The sequence below is a fragment of the Calypte anna genome, chromosome 1, assembly GCF_003957555.1.
Source record: "Calypte anna isolate BGI_N300 chromosome 1, bCalAnn1_v1.p, whole genome shotgun sequence".
In the NCBI taxonomy this organism is placed as follows: domain Eukaryota; kingdom Metazoa; phylum Chordata; class Aves; order Apodiformes; family Trochilidae; genus Calypte; species Calypte anna.
Window position 1 is genome coordinate 17,468,964 of NC_044244.1, and position 21,292 is coordinate 17,490,255.

Sequence of the window (21,292 nt, forward strand, 5' to 3'; positions counted from 1 at the left end):
TTCGTGCTTTCTGTGGCATCCTGGAGGATTCCATCTGTTTGTCTGCCTATGGTCCAATCTGTGCCATCCTGGATCCATGTGTTCCTGCCTCCAGCTCCCTGACTGCTGCTGACTCCAGGAGTCCAACCTGGACTTTCCCAGGGCTGCCCTGCAGCCTTGGTGGTGACGTGAGAGTTATTGGGGAAAAGGGGGATGAACATGATATTTTACTCTTTTTTTATATATTCATTTATTTTTCTTTTTTTACCATTACTGTTTCATTACAGTTGTGTAGTTTATTTTCCAGTGCATAAATCTCTATCCTTTATTCTCTCTCCTTTCTTTATCTGGGAGGGGAGAGGGATTCATAGAGAGCATCTTTCATTTAGTTAATTGCCAGCCCAGTGTTAAGTGTAATACATAGGGTAGGAGCTGAACTATTGGATTGATGTAGCCCTTCCGGGATAATATTGCCAGAAAGACAACTTACTAATGAGAAATTATTTTTGCAGTATCTGAATTAGAATTTTCTGTTTACTTCTTCTTAGTAAAGATTCATTTATCCTATCATTTTACAATGCATGGAGTTCCTAAGGAAAATATAAACACCAAAATCTGTCTCTCTAAAATGGACTCCTGAACAGCCATTACCACGGATCTCCATGTGTACTTCTTATGGTTGAACCAACCATCTCAGTTATAGAGATATTATTAGGTCTTTTGCTGTCATGTAAATGATTACATACAGTCTTCAAATGACTCCTGCAAACTTATTTTAGTGACAAATTGTCATTCTTGGCTGACCCGTTAAGGAGAAAAATGTGGCAAAATACCAACAGGCACTACACAAATTGTGTCATCCAGTCCCTATTGTCCTTTAACATGTCAGTACATGAGGTATTATGTTCCACAGTCTTGAAGTACTGACTGGGAATAGAAAACCCTTCTGAAGACAAAGAGAACTGTCTTGTAGTTTGCTGAAACTTTAGATCCTAAACTTTCTGATCCTATATTTCTGAGCTTGTCAACTTATTGTCCTTCTTAGTCAACAGTGAGAAATAAGCACTTCAAATGATATATTTAAATTGCATACTTTATAGCTAAATGTGCCATGTCTTACAAATGCCTATTACTTTCTGATGAACTAGAATGGTTTAGTTTATAGATAAATACATGTATATTTAAAATGTTCATTCCTGGGACCTGAAGATGTCACATTAGCAAATACTGAAGCTGTTTGCTCTAGATGAAACAACACTTGATATGCTGGAAAAAAACCAAACCAAACCAAAAACCAGAAAATATTGAAAGCCACAGGGAAACTGAATTGCATTTGCTTTTTACCTTTAACAATACAAAACACAAGGATATTCAGTTAGATTAAAAAGCAGTGTATTTAGGACTCCTGGAAAAGTTCTTCCCTCAGGATAGATGAGGAGTATGGATCAGCATGGATTCAGAGCAATATTTAAAGCCTATCTGTTATATGTGAAATATGTAGGGGTTACAAAGCGAAAGGTAATTATTAGTAGCTTAGAGATTTAAGGGTATGGAAGAAGTATCCACAATGAGTGCTGGGGTAAACATGAAGTGATTTAACCACAAAAATGACAGGAGGTTCTCTTTTCATGTGCGCCAGATCTGACACTGATGTTCTACATGTGTGCATGTCTACCACATAAAATACTTACAGTTGGTCAGAATTATAGTATCACAAAACAACCCAGGTCGGAAGAAAATTCAGAAGAATATCTGATCTAACATTTTGTGGAAAGGAAACCTAGATGAGATTATCTATCAGACTGTCCAATCACATCTTGAAAATGTACAGTGATGGGGACTCTACCACATTCCTGGGAAAGTTGTTGCGGTGATTAATTGATTTTTCTCACTGTAAAAAATGTTATTGACATGAAACCTTCTCCCTGTTCAACTTGTTCCTGTTGCCCCTTGACATATCTTTCTGCAGAAAGAACCTCTGTTCTCTTTGTAGCTGCCCTTGTGTTCTAGAATCTGTGATAAGGTCCCCTCCAGCCTTTTCTTCTGCAGGAAGAAGACTTAATTCCTTCAATCTTTCCTCATAGGCAGGTTCTCTAAAGCTTTGATTATCATCATGGCCCTCCTTTGGATGTCTGCCTACATCTTTTTGAACTGTGTGGACCAGAATTGGACACAAGTACTCCAGGTGAAGGCTGACAGATACTGAGTAGATTGGGATGATCATATCTTTATCTCTGCTAGTAATTCTCCCATGGGTGGACCTCAAGATCCAGTTTACTTTTGCTGCTGTAGTGACACATTGCTGGCTCACATTCAGCAAGGCTGCTCGTCAGTTACATAAATCCTAGTCTGTTCTGGCCCAAGTGCAGTACCTTGCACTTGCCTTCACTAAACTTCATACTATTCTTGCTAGCCCACTCTTCCAACCTGCCCAAGTCTCTCTGTAAGATGTCTCTCTCTTCTAATGTGTCTGCCTCACCACTCGGTTTGTTGCCATGAACAAACTTTGTGGAGGTGCTTTGTTTCATCATCCAAAATATTTATGAAGATGTTGATGGGGCCTAGAATTAATGCTTATGGAAAGTCTACTTATAACAGGCTGCCATCCTGAATAAAAACCATTGATCATCAACTTGAGTGTATCCTCTTAGTCAAATTCCTACCCATCCTGCAGACCACCCATCCAGTCTGTGTCATGCCAGTTTACACTGAAGACTGGAAAAAGGTGTTGAGCACTTTGCTGAAGTCTAGGTGAACAGCTTCCCCTGATCTCCCCATGCCGACAGATGTTATTTTGTCAGAGAAGTTGACTGTTAGTGTAGGCATGATTGTCTCTGGTAAACCTGTGCTGGCTTTTCCTAATCACCTTCTTCATTTGGTTTGTGATGGTTTCTAGGAGAACGTGCCATAGTTACTTATCCTGTGATCTGGGATCCAGCTACAGATAGACTACAGCTGTTCAGTATATTTGTACTTTCTCAGGGAGGTCGGGAAGTCTGAGCTTCACAGCTTCACATATGATTTGAGGTACAAACAATAAAAAAAGTAGTCTGGTCATTAGATTTGAATCTGATATACTTGCTTCATGAATTTTAAAAATTTTCTGTATGATTTTATGCAAATCCCTTTATATGAGATTTTCACTGACAGAAACAGAATAAGCCTCCCATAACATTCATAAAAAAGGCGATGTCTTTAATTCTGTATTTGATAGTGTTTTAATGGTCAAATATGGGTTCTCTTGCATCAGCACTACACAACATATCAAACAGATTATAAATGAGAAGCTGGATTTTATTCTAAACATTCTTTTATTAACAAAAGACAAACCATTAGGCAATTGACTCATTTAGTATAATTTTATTCATATAAATGTTCATAAATGTTTATTCTTATTGGTAATCTTAGATTGTCATTACTCTTTTCTCCATTTTTTAGTTAACTCTTGAATTCCCATCTTCCAAGACAGAACTTTGTGGCCATTGTTCCATGTACCAAGATTAGCAGAGATTCTCTGTAATGCATCCCATCTTTTGGCAGCTCTGTGGAATAATTGCTTAAAATGTGATGGCTTTGCTGATACTGTAATCAGGTTCTGCTGTCTTTCTTCTCTCTTATTCTGCCCTCCATCAGTTCTACTAAGAAGGACCATGCTAAACCAAAGCTAACCAAGCCAGCCTTGCTAACTTGGCCATCCTCAGTAAAACAAACTTTTTCTTAAAGATATTGGATAGCCTGCAAATAGACTGGCTAAGGACAGGAACTTCAACAATTGTCATCCTTGTCACTGCTAACAGGACAACTATTGTGTAAATATCATGATAGGTGTTCTTGTAAAATTTAATGGCTTTATCATACCATTCATTTTTTTAATCACTGGTGCCAGCCAGGGAGAGATTGCTACCATGAGAGCATTCCAGGACTTTTTTAATGCTTCAGCAAAGTAAATATGCAACAATTGATTCATATGTGATCTTTTGCAAAGGTTAGTTTGGACTCCTAAATAGTAAGCAATATGTAAGCTGAAGACATTTACATTTCTTTTTCTTTGGGGAACAAACTGAGCAAACACTGCTGGAAACATTTGATATTTAACCCATTAGGTGTCTGAAGAAGATCTGAATGACCTAATTCTAGATCAGGGTAGAAAGTCATGCAAACGCTCTGGAGAGAAAAAATAAAAGACAAAAAATAAAAGAAGAAAAAAAAAGTAAAAATATCTAAAATTAGAAAGTCAGCACTTTAAACCAAGGGATGTTTTCACCTATGGATACTAGCTAGTTGATCTTGGATGAGAAAATTCCAAGGATACAATTAATAGCTTGGTCTTTGTTGCTGATTCTTGAGAGGTTTTTTATTTAAAGTTTGGTCATTAATCTTGTTAAAAGACAGCAATGGTCTTGACTTTATGAGGAAAAAAAAAAAGCACAAAATGTGGACTATCAGCATACAGTGATCTTCATAATACCATTAAACATATAAATCTGACTATTAAAGAAGTGTTAAAAAAAGAAGAAAAAAGAGAGAGTGATGTTGCTCTTCATGGCATGAGTATTACAACTAAGTATCTTGAATTTGCATCAGCCACTGTCAGATTTTTAGCTTGTTATAGCTGTTTATTAGTCACAGTAACCCAGTGAAGACTCGAAACTTCTGTTTGAAATTTAAATACTTGAGAAACAGTGAGATTTTAACTACTTTAAGATATTGTAATTTCCCCTGTTAACTTTTGTATGTATTTTAATCATATTTCAACTCTCCTGAATAAATAATATCCACCTCTCTTCCATTGTTAAGTGAAAGATCTGCACAACTCACATCTGGTGAGCTTCACACCTGGTATAGTTACCATGGGTGTGAGTATAGACATGTTCAATTATACATAATTTTGGGAAAAAAACAGGAAGCACAAGGAAGTAGATTTTGTAGTTTTATGAAACCAGCCAGGTGCTGCATTTCAAACTCTCAAATTCTTCATGCACTTCTTCTGGGCCTATATCACAAAATCACAGAATTGTCACAGTTGGAAAAGACTTCTAAGATCAGCTGTCAACATACATGCATACCTCCCCAAATAAAGTATATATATCAATATCCGTATCACCCACTAAAGCATGTCCTGATGTGCCTCATCTACACAGATTTTAAATACTTCCAGGGATGGTGATTCCATCACTTCCCTGAACAGACCATTCCAATGTCTAACTACTCAGTTGAGAGAGAATACTTTCCAGGTAGTTGCAGAGACTGGTAAGGTCTGCTCTCAGCCTCTTCTCCAAACTAAACAATCCCAATTCCCTCAGCCTATCTTCACAGGACTTGTTCCCCAGACTTTTCACCAGCTTGGCTGCCTTTCTTTGAACTCGCTCCAGCAACTCAATGTCTTTCTTCTAGTGAGGGGCCCAGAACTGAACACAGTACTCAAGGTGTAGCCTCACCAGTGCTGAGTACAGGGGCACAACCACTTCCCTTCTCCTGCTGGTCACACTATTCCTGGTACAAGCCAGGATGCTGTTGGCCTTCTTGGCCACCTGCTCTCTCATATTCAGCTGGCTATCAACTAGCACTGCCGGGTTATTTTCTGCCTGGAACCTTTCCAGCCACTTCTTCCCAAATCTGTAACATTGCATGAGTTTCTTGCAACCAAAAGGCAGGACCCAGCACTTGGTCTTGTTAAATCTTTTTACAATCTGAGGTAACATTAAAATTTATTTTTGTTTTGGATCGGCAAATCAAAGTCCAACTGTAGAACGGTCAGGTGCAAGCAGATTTTATTTGACAGTTGACACAGGCAAAAATTATAGAGCCAGGCAAAAGAGGGAGAGAGGAAAAGAAGATATAGGAGAGAGAGAGAAAAGGGGAGAAAAAGGGTAAGAAAGTGGGAAGAAAGAATGAGAGAGAGAGGGAGAGAAAGAGAGAGTGTGCTGGACAGCAACTTTCTTCAAGATGTTGCTGATCCTGGACAGGGTCTGATGAAAGATGGAAGTGGGTCAAGAGACAACCATGCAGCCAGTGCATGGACAGCCAGATATACCACTGAGTCAGCTGCCACAGAAGCCAGGGGCATTGGCATCAGAGCTATTGCAGACAGGCTGCCTGGAGGGGGAGCTTACACAGAAGGGTGCAGTCCCCCACCTACTCATCAGTTCTTATCTCCTTCCAGGTGCCATTCCCCCTCCATTCCAGCCCCCTTACCCAGGTACATCAGCATCGGTAAAATTAAGGTGGCTTCCTCCACCCTGGCCAGGATAATCATGCCTGGAGGGACGTCCCAGCATTGCAGGCTGGCCCTCAGAAAAGGGGAACAGTCTCCACCCAGTAGTTCCTATCTCTTCCCAAGGTGTCACCCCCTGCTCAGTTCTGGCCAGACAGGTCCTCCACCCTAGTAAGGGCTTTAAAATTGCTCTTTTGAGACAATTGAAAATCAGTGAGGTCAGAGCCTCACAAATATCATTTCATGGACTGTGGCCCACTGGTTCAGACTGTCCAGGTCCCTTTGCAGAGCCTTCCTACCCCTGAGCAGATCAGCACTCCCTCCCAACTTGGTTTTGTCTGCAGGCCTACTAAGGAAGTACTCATTCCTCTCCTCTTGATCATTTATGAAGATAATATGCTTAAGATTAGACTTTTCCACTACTTTTTCTATGTAAGAGATTCCAAATATCTTTTGCAAAGATGTGAAATCACTGTACAGAGAGATGTGCTACAAGAAACATGCATCCTTCTTATCTGTGGCTTAGAGGAATTGGTTTGTAGAGGTGCTTATCTTTTATTATGGAAGTAGACTATGTACTAGACTTACATTAGGCATCTGTTTGTTGACTCCAAAATAAATGGCATGAATAACAATGACATGATGGTAAGTGAAAATTCTTTTAGCAACATTAGGGTGAGATTTATGTCAGTAGTCCTACCCTTTTATAAAAACCTCTGCATAAAATATCCTGTCAGTGTTGCCCTAAATCTTCTTTCACTGAATCCAGAGGCAGAGCTATGTAATAAAAGATGAGTACCTGCTGATTTTCACCTTAAAAATGCAACACTTGTGACAATGAAAATATTTTTTATTTGGGCAGGGACATACTATACTTATATGGTTATATCCCTCAGTGGATAAGAAAAGCTGTAGTACAGTTAAGATTTTCATAATGGGTAGGATGATGGAATGTCACTGGCTACTCCCAAATTCCTAGTGTCAGAATATGTGGTAAAAAATAAGGTGATATAATTACATTTTTCACTCTGCTTCTTCCCTCCCTTTTTCCACTACACCTCCTGTATTCTTCTCATGTTGTTTCAAACAGTCCAAAAAAACTAAAAAAAAGAGAAAGGAAAGGACAATGCCCAATATTAATGCTGGCAGAAGAATAGACACGCATGACTGGTTGTTGGCAGTCTCTCTAAAATGCAGCCCACATTTCTTCAGCATACTTATTTTTGTATGATAAATGGCATTCCCTTTTTCTTTATGATGCTTTTCTCTTTCAAGTAGGCTGACATATAAATATTAAAAAAAAAAATAAATTCCAATTACATCTTGGAAGCTCACTGGATATAAGCACTACATCCTTGATGGGCTTTTGGACTCTGCCCTCATAACAATAATGCCAACCTAGAAATATTCTCAGTCCCCTGATATTTTCAAGATTTAATAATTGTATTTCAAAAAGTCATTATTGCAGGTCATTCTCACGACCTGTAAATGAAGACATTTATCTTGTCTCTTTGCAGTTTTGTAGTCAGATACATGACTGAAGATGTAGACTGGGGAGAAAGTTCCACAAAAATCCTCCAGTTCATCTTCCAGTATACATTTTAAAATAAAATTTTGAGGATGGGAAGGCCTTACAGTTAAGTCAACACAGTTTCTTCCTTACACTTAAGATAAAATGTTATTTAGACTTTCCTGACTAATCCTGAAAATTATATTGCACTAAAGGGAGAATTGTTTGAATTTGTAATAAGTTTCTTTTAAAAAATGCCACTTGGGTTCAGATCCAAATTAAATTAAATCTCAGAGGCTTTAATTTGAACTTCTGTCTCCAAATAGGAGAAATCTTTTGTCTATGACTTCACTTGACTTTAGGTAAAAAATGAAAAATAGATACTGTGTAGTTCTGTCTTAAGCTGCAAATTATATCAGAATAAGAGCAGAAAGCATATTTGTACCCAGATTTTTTATTTTTAGTAGGTGGTGATCAAGGTCAAGCTTCACTTCAAGAAAAGTAAAGATTTTTTCTTATTGGTTTTTGTAAATTGTGGTTTGATTATAATTGCAGGAACAGAAGAGCTGAAGATTTTTTCCTGTATGAATTATTATTTATCAGAGGTAATACTCCAATCATTACTCTAGTTTCATATATTGTGTGAAGATATAAACCACTGAATGTATTATCTTCAGATGTAAACAGAGATGTTACTAGAATCTCTAGTGTAATTTCTAGTCCATCTGACACATTTCTGCAATTAAATATTCTTGCTGCACATACCATAGATCAGAATAAGTATGTGTATTCCATGCTTTTTCTGCATAAAAAAAATGCAGCTTAAGATATTTAAAAAGGTTGTAGAATCAAAAATCTCCAATGTCAGTCTGTAGTTTCTCCAGTACTTTTTTAGTTTTTATTTTTATCTTAAATACCTGTGGCAGTTTATCTTATCTTATCTTTAACTTAATAGTTTCTGTAATACATAAGCCTGTAATATAGATGTATGGAGGCATTTCCTAGTTTCCAACACTGGGAAAAAGGGTTGCCTTAAAAACTTGTACAAAAGGTTAACTTTAATTGTTCCTAGGAGACACGGTCAAGATATCATGACTAGTGTATCACAACTGTGAAAGCTCCTATAGGCAGAACTACTAAATGACAACTAAGTTCATCAGATGTGTTAACACACAGGTTACTCTAGGGTACTGCCTCAGTGGATGTATTACTTTAAAAATGATTGAATATAGCTTTTTTTCCTCTTTTCCTCCTATTCCTCAAGAAAATGTTAGCCGTGCTTCTTATTTCACAGGAGTAAGAACCTCCCCATCCCATTCTGGGCCAAGATGTCCCAGTCATTGCATTGTCTGGGATCTTTTAAGAGCAAAAAGCCTCAATATATTGGACAGCAGTTACAATGTTTACTAACCAAAAGTTGTCTTTCAGAAAAGATATAAGTGCTAGCAGACAAAAACGTCAAATTCATATATAGAAGCAGATTTTCTTAAATATATCTTTTATTGTAAAATAGCTTTAATGAAACAAAACAGCAGTACTAGTTCTGAGACACTTATGGCTTCATGCATCATAGCTGTCTGCTAAAGCTATAATTTCTTCTTGCTTACTAGTCTAGTGTGACACTGACAAGTGAATGACTCAAGAAATAATACCACGAAGAAATAAATAAAGCATTCTAGATTTAAGGATGACAAATACCTCTAATTTTTGCCCCCAGGAACAATTCAGAACAGAGGAAGATGAACCTAAGTGGCTTTTGCCCACTACGCATTAAAATAACCAGTGATCAATTAATGAATGGGACTATTTTCCACAGCTGTAAGACTGTGATTACAAAAGAGATCGAAACATATAATCGACTCAGGAAAGACCACCTTGCTAACTTGATAGGGTCACAGGAATACCAAGGAAGTAATTTATTATTGCTATTCATTAAAGAAAGGTTATAGTCATCTTTCTAATTACTTTTCTTACTTAGGACTGCTAACTTTTTCACAGATTGCTTGTTACTTGTACTGACCTCTGTATAAAATCAATACATATTTGCATTTTTTTTGTGCTCATTATGGTGAAGCATGACACAGCTTGGAAATAAAGCAACTTCTATAAAAAGGCAGGCAATAACTGAAAATGCTGATGACAAGGCCTTAGATTTTTCTTATGTTCCATTTCTCCTTTCATAAATTCTTGAAAAACTCATGCCTCATGGCTAAGTTTACCACAAAGTTGCTGTAACATGCTTCAGAAAAATGAAGCCAATACAATATGCAAGACAGTTGAAGAAGTAAGATTTTGTATCCCTCGTTTTCTTTCTTAAAATTTTGAATGAATAAGAATCACCAAAGCATTTTTAAAAGGCAAATACCTTTAGCTCTTTTTCTTTATGTTAAACTATGTAACCATCCATTCATTTTTTAAATGAAAAAAAAGAGCTGACACCATGAAATTTGGAGCTAAATATGGATTTAGGTCATAATGTCTCAAATGTCAGGCATATTTAGATGAACTTTTACTGTTAGCAGAGTAAATTTATTCATTTAATCTTAATTCATTGAATTAAGATTAGAGTCCAGTTTTTTTATTTGGCTGCTTACTTTTTTACAAACCCAATCTCCTCTCATAAGACAGAGTCACATGTTTACCCCTTTCCTAGTTCTGTAATCCTAAAAGCCTCAAAGATAACTGTCAATTCTGTCAGGAGTTGAGAAACTTAAGGATGTTATTCTAAAAAGAAATGCTGGCTGTAGTACACTTTAATAGTAGCACATTAAACGTTTCATGTAAAACATAATCCTGGTTTGGGATCCACACACACCAAGAAGAAAGAATGTTAAATTATAAGTGTTTCAAGGTGATCGTCATCTCTCTTTTATTTAATCAATGATTTGAAACACTATACCTGGAGAAACTCTTTTTTTTGTGTCTTCACCACCCATGACTGTTTTAAACACAAGTGAGCATTTAAGGTAGGGTAATTAAGCAATTCACATAAAGAAAAGAAATCATGGTGGTTTGGGAGTAGTAAGGCAGTATCTTTGTTTTGAAATCAAGACTGACAAATACCACCACCTGTTTTTTTTTTTTCACTATGTTTCCGGATGACTGCATGGATTTGGAAACTGTAACCGTTGGACAGGTATGTATACATACTGTAAACAGGTAAGAATGTTAATTACATTTGGGCTGTATTAGCAGACATATGGCTTGTAAATCGAGGAAACTGGTTATTTCCTTTATTTCAGTGTTTATTAATTCTATACATATAGAGTAATGCATCCAGTCTTGATCTACCTATACATAAGAGACATGGAAAAACTAGAGCAAGTGCATAGTAGGGCCACTATATTGCTGGAGACCTGGAGCATTTTCACTATAAAAAGACATCAAAGGATCTGGTTTGGTTCATCCTGCAGCAAGGACAGCTTTAGAGGCACCAAACTGCAACTCCCCTACAGGTAGACAGGTAGATGGAGAAGATGGAGTCAGGCCCTGCACAGGTAACTAAGATGGGAGAATAGAGACAAAGGGCATAAATTCAATCAAGAGAGGTTCACACTGGATATAGGGATAAACATTTTCCCTCTGAGGACACTCAGGCCATGACATAGGCTGCCTAGAGCAATTATACAGCCTCTCTTCATCCTTGGGAGTGGATAAAGCCTTGAACAACCATGTCTGGCCAGAGAGGCAGGAGTTTGGACAGGGGATCTCTTAAGGTATCCTCTAATCTGAATTATTCTTTTATCTTTTGGAATAGTATAGACATAGCAGATGTTCAGTGTTCCTAAAAATAATGATGAACAGCCATTTAAAATTTAATTATGAAGAAAATGTCAGATTGATTGGTTTTTTTGTTTTTAATAATTTTTTCCTGTAACAAAATGTATGTGGCATAAAAACTAGAATTCTGCTGTACTGATTCTATCTGTAAGCTAAGTATATCTAGAAAATATGTGATATGACTTAATTTGCTACTGACTTCTATAAGGAATTATTTGGATTTTATTTTCTGTTTCAAAGGAGTTGACTTTTCATTCTCCTACTGCCCAAAGTTAATAATTTTGAGAAATCAGTAAATACAGCTATTCCCAAGGGATCTGGTTCTGCTCTCAGTTATGCTGGTGATTAATATGTAGTAACTTGACTAAATATAATACTTGAGACCTATGTTATTTGAGAATCTTGGAAATTAACAGATTTACTCTGGATGATGACCACCTGAGATAAGAGCTGAATGTGATCTTCAGACTGTAGCACTGACAGTGACAAAAAGGATTTGGGCTATGTAAACAGAAAGTTAGGAGAACGTTGTCTTCTCATTCATTGTAAAACATTATGAAAAGCTGGTAAGTGAAATGAAAATCTTTCTCTAGGTATTTTTTTTCTATGACAAGAATGGCAAATGCAGCTGATAAATTTTTTTTGGCAGTATATTAAAATTGTCTCAGTTCTAACAATTTGTATTCATGGTATAGCCTCAAAATACCAGTATCTATAATTCATCATATTTCTAATTTTACAAAGGCACAGATGGCTGTCCACTGTAGTGGTCCCAACATTATTGAGTTAAACATGGAAGAGCATGATTGATTAAAAACTGTAATCAGATATTACTGCTTCTAATTGTGATTAATATGAGTTTACTGTTTCTGACAATAATTACTTTTTTTCCTTTTTAACAGAGGGAATAGAAAGCAAGGGGTTACAGGCTTGAAAAAAATAAAGAATTCAGGGCCAAATGAACAACTAATATTAATTGTGAAAAGAGAAAACTGTTGTTAGCACTTTACTTTTACACTGGTTTAGGGATTCCTATTATCCTTTTGATAACTGAGTAGCTGTTTTTTAAGGCTAGCAATTGTTCCCTGTAGGAAAGTGACAGCTAATAATTTACTTGTGTATTATCCTTTGTGCTGTTTTAAATTGTTTTGCATGCCTACACTTCCAGTAGTGCCTAGTAACAGGACTTTTTTAGGAACTTTGTGCATGCCTTTGAAGTTAAAACCAGCTTATATCAACCAAGGAAGTGAAAAATTAATGGAATTATTTCTATTAGTGTTTTTAATATTCACCGGGAGCACAGCTGACAGGTTTAGTTGGCTTTGGATCACACTTGTGGTTCTTACAGGATCATCATGATCCAACAGAAGCCAAGCATGTATTGCAATAGAATCCATTACTTTTGTATGACTTCTTTTCTTTGCAAAAGCTTGTGTAATTTTACACTTCAAATTGACACTATATCTTCTCTTTCTTATTTCACTAAAATATTTGGTTTATATAGCAAGATTTTGTTAGCAGCAGAGCAGCAAAGGTGGCTTCTATAAGAAAGCATCAGATTTCAGAGAATTTCAGTCAGCTCCAAACCTGGTTAGCCAAAGCTAAGCCCATCAGCAATGCTGGTGGTGCCCCTGACAATATATTTAAGAAAGAGTAAGAAAACCGTGCACAGCAGCTGTGAGAGAAAAGTGAAGAAAAGTTAAACAGATACGCAGGAACCTAATTCAGTGAAGGAAGTGGAGATGCTCCAGACACTGGAGCAGTTGTGCTCCTGAAGCCCATGGAGAAGACCATGGTTACACAAATTGTTCCCCTGCAGCCCATGGAGGACGATGCTGGAGCAGATATCCTCACTGCAGCCTGTGGAGATGTCCTGCTGCAGATATGGAGAAACTGCAGACCCATGGAGATCTCACACATTAGCAAGTTCCTGGCAGGAACTGCAGCCCATGGAGAGGAGACCACACTGGAACAGATTTTCTAACAGGAACTGTGACCCTGTGGGGGACCTGTGATCTAGCAGTCTGTTCTGAAGGACTATACGCTGTCAAAAAGATGCATACTGAGGTAGATCTTGAACAACTGCAGCCTATTCTCATGATGGAGAATTTTGTGAAGGACTATCCTGTGAGAGATACCCCATACTGGAGAAGGGGAAGAATGCGAAGAAGAAACAACAGGGTTTTGTTTCTTTTTTTGGTTTTGGTTTTGTTTCCTGGTATATTATGGTATGATATAGCTTGTTAATGAAATTCTTCATTTTCATATCCTTAGTGGAATATCTTCATCTTGGTCATTCCTTCTGATACAAGATCTGGCCTTCCAATAAGCTGTGGGATGCAAGTGGTGAAAACATGAGGAGGAAGCTAAACATAAGATTTGGGCAAAGACAGTACAGAGAGAAGGATTTTCTATTCAGAGGATCTCTTGTGCTTCCTCTGGCAGCCAGATCTCATGAAGCCCAAGGCAGAACTTTCAGCTGCTTCCCTAGAGTAGAATCCTTAGAGCTGGCCTCTGTGGTCTTGTTACCACTTATTCTCCAAAGGTGAAACAGGCAAGCTGCCGTTCTTTCCTTGGCTGCAGGCAAGTTTAGATTTTCTCCTACTTTACTAATAGAGATAAATCCTTATTTTTATTTAGCTCTCCCCATTTCTCCTTCCTATTTTGATCTGCATGTCTCCAAGACTCCTATTTCTTTTTTCCTTCTTATATCATTTCCCTGCTGTCATTCTCTTCACCCATATAACTGGTGACAGGATGAGAGGAAATGGACTCAAGTTGCCCCAGGGGAAGTTCATATTGGATATTAGGAAAAAATTATTTACTGAAAGAGTGGTCGGTCATTGGAACAGGCTGCCCAGGGAAGTGAGAGAGTCACCATCTCTGGAAGTGTTAAAAAAAGGTGGACGTAGCACTTCAGGACATGGTTTAGTTGGCATGGTGGTGGTGTTAGGCTTACAGTTGAACTTGATGACCTTAGAGGTCTTTTCCAACCTTAATGATTCTATGATTCTAATTTTACTTTATCTGGATGCCTCTGACTAGACAACCAACTAGTAAAAAAAATAGCAGAAGTTTTTAAGGAAGATCTTATTGAGTACAATTTAATAAAATTGATGGAAAAAAAAAAAAAAAGACAATTTTCTTCTTGATTTTTTGTTTTACAAGATCTGCTCCACATTATCTGAACTTTGCTTTTGATTTCATACAGGCACTCCTTTCTCAGCCACAATTCTATGAAATTAATCACAGTAGAAGGATGGATGGTAAGATGTCACATGAAGAGGAAGGCTGGGTGGTAAGGGTTCTGTGGCAACGTGCAACTTTTCCCAAAAGATGATCAGTCCTGTATAATTGCAGCTGGTATGTGCTGTATCACATGTTGTTGAAAGCTGCTATCCTGAGAGATGGCTAATTGGCTTTTTGATTAATAGGTCTACACCAGGCTCCATCTGTAGTGAGATTTAGCCTACTGTTCTCAAAGCTGGCTCAGGCATACCTCACCACAGCTTATCCACACAGATACATGGAGCTGAGAATTCATTACATCATGAAAAAGTTACAGTTACAGTTGAATAAAAAGTTTGAAGTATATGCAGCTACCATCAGAGAATCATAGTTCTTTGACACCAACCTCAAAGTCTTTCCCCCATGGTAGAGTGCCTAATTTCTCCTTTAAAGAAAGCACTTCCAGTTTCTTGCTCTGTAAAGAGAAAGTAAATACCCATAACAGGAAAAAACACTCTCCAAAACCACAGTGTTAGAAAACACGAAAATAGGAAGCATGATGTACAGCCAAGTTAGCCAAAATGCACATGGGAAGGGCAATAGTGTGGAGCCAGCTGCAACCCCAGAAGCAATGCAATAATATGACTGCCTCTGGCCCTATCCTCCTTTTTATGCCACCCAGGGACAAGTGTAGCTGAGGGCTTCATTGTCTGTTCATTGGAGTATTCAGGTTTTGGTAAGTGTTCTAAGAAGCTGACATTGGATCATAGTAAAAACTAAAGCCAGGATTGAACATTCTTTTTTAACAGCCTGTAAATTAATGGGGGAGAATACAGTGAACTAGATCTATAACTAATGCTTTCTACATAAACATGTTTCTATAATTATGTGGGTTTTCTGTTAGAAAAATAATGTATAGGTTACTTAAATATAGAAGAAATTCTTATGTATGTTTTTTTTTTTTTTGCTTAGGACTGTGTTATATTCAGTATGATCCTTTAAATATTGTCTTCAGAGGAAATAACCTTTATTTTGAAAGTATATATAACAATAGTAGATATGACTTGTACTTAATACAAAGAGATTGGAATTAAATCTATGACAAAGCAGAATTTATTCCTCTGTTAAAAATGGAATTTCTGTTGTTTTAAGAGCAATGTGAATTTACCATGTATACTTTCAGTAATCTTAATTAATATTATAATAATCAGTAACAATAGGGACTACACAACAACTCCTGTACTAGACAGTTAAACTTAGGACACTGAAAAATATTTCAGTGTTAAGGTTTAAATGAAAGAACGTATTTGATAAAGACCCATATACTTGGGTAAAATCAGAAAAAAAAGGATCCAAAAGTCAGAAAATGTTAAGGAACTGACAAACCAAAAGAAGAAAGAAGAAAGGGGAGAGGGGAAAATTACAACATGAGTAACAGCACAGCAAGATACCCTGTCACTTCTTCGGTTGAAAGGCGGTGACAGATTTGTGAATCTATTCTTATGATTAACTTAATGTAGCCTTGTATCCACTGCAGTCTTATGTTTCCTGGTGTTGTGTGCATGCAACAGTGCATGGTGTGGGGGCATGCAAATCACAGCAGTTGTCTCTGCATGTAACCCACCAGAAAATTACAATATTATAGATGAAATGGAGCAGTGTCTTAAAGGCTTGCAAAGTAGTGTCTCCAAAGGAATTAATTTTGTTGAGGGTTATCTTACACAGACCTCTGCTGACAGCTGTGCAGTTTATGATTTTTTTTACCAAAATACTTGTGCAGTGTCATGCAGAATGGGTCCACTGACTAAGTACTTCCAAGAGACTAATAGTACATGTACTATTAACATGCTGACATATTAAAGTGTCTAAATTGCAAATGGCAGTATTGGAACAACTGAGCTGTGTGAATGACCTTTTAACATCATTGGATTGGGATATTGTTCTGTTTAAGGGCATTTGGTTCTGCTCATTGATGCCAATGTCACTTTGCCACTGTTCATCTGGTGAGAAAAAAACCATCATGCTGCTCATTGCCATGCCAATAAAAGCAAGAACCTTCAGTTGTATCACTGCAATTTACTTAAAAAAACAAACTAGTTGCTCACAAAAACTTCAATTTGGATTAAAAAAGACTTTTTAGAATCCAAGTTATTTAGTTAGAACAGTTATATTTATGTTAAAAGACTTATTTTGATCTCTTTAAGCAAACTAATTTCAAAGGTATAAAGCCATAATTTAAATGAAATTTAAATTTTGGTAACTATTTTTAGCTTTATTTATCTTCTTGCTTGGCTTACCTTTGCCATTTTACTATTTTGGACAAAGGAGGAATGGGAGAAAATGGTGAAACAATAATCAGCAAAAAGCAAAATACTTCAAGAAAATGCCCAAGGGGCTGAAAAGCTAGGTAGTTGTGCTAAAAGTGTCATTGTTGATCATTAAATAGATATATCCACTGTAAATGTTAGCTGGCCTGAGTCTCATGGAGATCTTGCAAAATGTAAGAAATATCCATAAAGAAATTCTCTATATTTAAAAAAGAAAAATCTTACTTAATATTATTTCTGACTGTTTGTCATCACATAATATAACTCTTCTGAGGCCAGGGTAAGCCTAACCTTGTGGTTTTTGAAACAAAAGCTGGGCATAAAACCAAATAAAACCTGTAGCTTAAACATTTCAGATGAGAAGCTAAACTCAAATGCTTCATTTTACCACTGTTTTGTAGATAATAGAATTATAGAATGGTTGGTTTGGAAGAGTTCTTAAAGATCATTTAGTTCCACCCCCCCTGCCTCCTAGTTCCACCCCATCCCCATCCAACTTAGCCTGGAACACTTGAAGGGAGGAGGCATCCACAACGTCTCTGGGCAACCTTTTTCAGTGCCTTACCATCCTCACAGTGAAGAATTTCTGCCTAATGTCTAACCTAAATCTACCCTCTCCCAATTTAAAAACATTAACCCTTGTCCTGTTGCTACATGCCCTTATAAAAATCCCTTCTCCACCTTCCTTGTAGGCCCCCTTCAGGTACTGGAAGGCTGCTGGGTCTCCCTGGAGCCTTCACTTTGCCAGGCTGAACAACCCCAATGCTCTCAGCCTGTCCTCATAGGAAAGGTGTTCCAGTTCTCTGATCACCTTCATGGCCCTTCTCTGCACTCACTCCAAGAGCTTCACGACCTTGTTGTGGTGATGGCTCCAAAACTGGATGTAGTATTCCAAGAGGGATTGCACAAGAGTGGAGTAAAGGGGGAGAATCACCTCCATCAATCATCTCGGCAAGCTTCTTCTGATGAAGACCAGAATATAGAAAGTATGATCTGCAGCTCAGATCAGAAAGCTATTAAGAATTTAAAAAAATACACTAACAACTCATGTTTATGGCCTAGTATTGGACAGTATTAATCTGAATGAGAAATGGATGTGTGTGTGTTTATCTATTTATCTGTTGAGTAAGTGACTCACTTCATGACACTCTTCCACTTTTCTGTAACTCATGGTATCTAAGTTTTAGCCAGAGTTGAAACCCATTATACAAAATAAATATCTGATGATGCTATCTGATATCACTTTAATTACCCAATGTGACAAAGACTAAGCTCTATCACACAATAGAGCTCTATCACATGACTTACCTCACTCATGATTGTTGTCACAATGCACTCTGTAAAATCTTTTACCTTCTAACAAAGCAATTTTCTATATACATCAACACTGATGAACTCCTATTTGCATATCCAGCTCTTGAAAGTCTAATTTAAAAGAACACCTGCATTTTTATAAAAAATGCTTTTAGGAAGATTTCATGTTTTTATTCTATGAAAGGTCAAAGACTGATGTATTTTTTTGAAAGTACAGAACTGGAGAATACATAAAACCTGTGGTAGTAAAATTTTTTTTCTAGTAAGGTGATTTTCTGCTTTCTGACTCCTTAGAATAACTTGTCATTATATTAATACTTTTCCTTTCTCTGCTTTTATGTCAAGTTCAGCATTAACTCATTTTTGTATTTAACTCTTTGCTATCATTTTTCTTCAATTTAAGGGCTACCTGGCACTGCAGCCTTAGATTCAATTTTTTTATTTCTTTGATCCTGATGTAACTATCAGTTTCTACATGCCCAGCCATCATGGATTCATAAAATCCAGTTCCTCCTCCACCAACTTGATCTCCTTTTATGATCAGGTGACCCAACTAGTGGATGAGGGGAAGGCTGTGGAAATTGTCTACCTGAACTTTAGTAAGGTCTTTGACTCCATCTCCCACGCATTCTCCTTGAGAACCTTGTAGCCCTTGGAACTGACAGGTGGACTCTTTGGTGGATCAAAAACTGGCTGGCTGGCTGGGCCCAAAGAGTTGTCATAAACATAGTTAAACCCAGCTGGTGGCTGGTCTCAAGCTGTGTTTCCCAGGGCTCAGTATTGGTGACGGTAGTTTGTAGAGAGGGTGGTGTTGATCTCTTCTCACAAGTAACTAGTAATAGAAGTAGAGGAAATGGGTTTAAATTGTGCCAGGGGAGGTTTAAGTTGGATATTAGGAAAAATTTCTTTACTGAATGAGTGCTGAGGCATTGGAATGGGCTACCCAGGGAAGTGGTGGAGTTGCCATCCCTGAAGCTGTTCAAGAAGTGTTTAGATCTAGAGCTTCATGATATGGTTTAATGGTTTTGGCAGATGGATTAATGTTGGACTTGATCTTGAAGGTCTTCTCCTTAATCATTCTATGGTTCTCTGATTATAATCACCCACAAAATCTGTAGTAGAGGAAGAAGACAAGGTGCTTTTTTTTTTCAAGGTGGCTATTGCTCAGTCATGAATCCAGTTGTGAAAGGTTATGATTGCCTTTGCATCCCTTAATCCTCCAGCCTTTCACCTATTGAACTCTCTATCTAAACTAACAAGGGTTTTGTGTTGGTCTTTTGTCGTTTTGTTTGTTTGGGTTTTTTGTGTTGTTGTTTTCTTGATTTTTTGTTTGTTAGTTGAGTTTTATTCCCTTTTTCCGTCTTTTTTCCCTGTTTTCCCTTCCTTCTGAGTGTGGGGAAGAGTGAGCAAGCAGCTGTGTGGGTGCCTAGCTGCTGGCCAACATCAACACAGCACAACTCTTAAAGCTTTCAGACTCTGCTCTGACTTGAGTGTGCAGGTCTCAGAGCTGTCATAGGCTTATCTTGGCCAGAGCTGGGCTGAGCTGGTTTAGTGCCAGTTGTCCCTCTTCCTGAGGCTGAGCTCTGTCAGTGTCTACATGGGAAGGGTCTGGCAAACTCAGGGAGTTGCTGCCCAACAAAAAAAGTCCTTTCAGAAAACTGGGGCCACACTCGTGTGAGCTAGGAGCAGCCAGAAAGAAGCAGCATGGAGTAAGAATAAACAAAAATAAACTCAAGTAAATCCCAAGACTGAGAGGGAAGGGAATTTGCCCACCACTCCCTCCAGTGCAGGTCCCAGGGCAGTGAGGGCTTCCAGTGATACTCGTCACTGCTGTTGGAGGAAGAGTGGTCCCATGAACATCTGGGGACAGTGTGAGCTCAACAGAGGAAGGAGTACACGGCAGGAATAGCATATAAAAATATTTTAAAATGTTAAATTAACTTCACATATGTAATGTTTTCTCTTCTGCTTATAAAAATAGCTAATAGCACTGCTACCATTATTCCATGAAGTTTTGCTTCAAGGAATGGAAGCTTAAACATTTCTGCTTCAGTCATGGAAAAACTTGCTGTCAGTGGTAATATTCCTGCAATGAAAGTCTTTCAAGGTAGCATCTCTGGGAATCAAATAATTTTGCAGGTTACTCTTTAATATGGATATTTTTGTATTTTGAGACTTCATTTTTCTGGTAATAGGAAAGAATGTATTTCCATTAAAAATGTTATGTTGATATGTACTTTAGATTAAAAAAAGTAAAGTAAAACTCCTCATGAGAAGAAAAAATGTTTTCTTAAAGAAAATGTTTATGTACAAGCACATTAAAAATAAGCAGAAGTCTGATGCTTATCAATGAAACTGTTGAGATTTAAGTGTGTATCTGAAGTGAAAAGTACTCCTGGTTTACATCTTTTATTTAGGATAAGACATAGTGATGTAACTTTTGAAATGCTATCTTGCATTGGAGTGCACTGAAACAAGCCATTGAACCAATGGCTATCACAGTGAATGTTGAATCATACAATCATAGAAATACCTGTCAACACTGCAGTAACTGATTCAGTACTGGCTCATGAGGCTAGAGAAGCTAGAAACGTAAAATGCCTTAAGAAAAAAACAAACAATGTAATACTCTTCACTGGCCTCCAAGTTTATTCTTTCTTGTCAATACAAATTCTGTCTTTTTTGGAACCTAATAACAACCAGAATGTTAGAGGAGTTGTTTCTTGAATTCCTTCAGCTAAAGGTCTGGCAGTATTTTCTTGAAATACAGCACCCCTGGCTTTTTAGTTTTATAGTGGAACTGTAGAGATCTGTATTGTGCTGGAGCTTTTATGAGCTATGAGCTACTTTCTGTAGGGGAGAAATAATGCACAGATGCAGCCAGCACATGAAAAAAACAAATGAATATTTGCAGCACATGAAAAGAACAAAACTCATCTT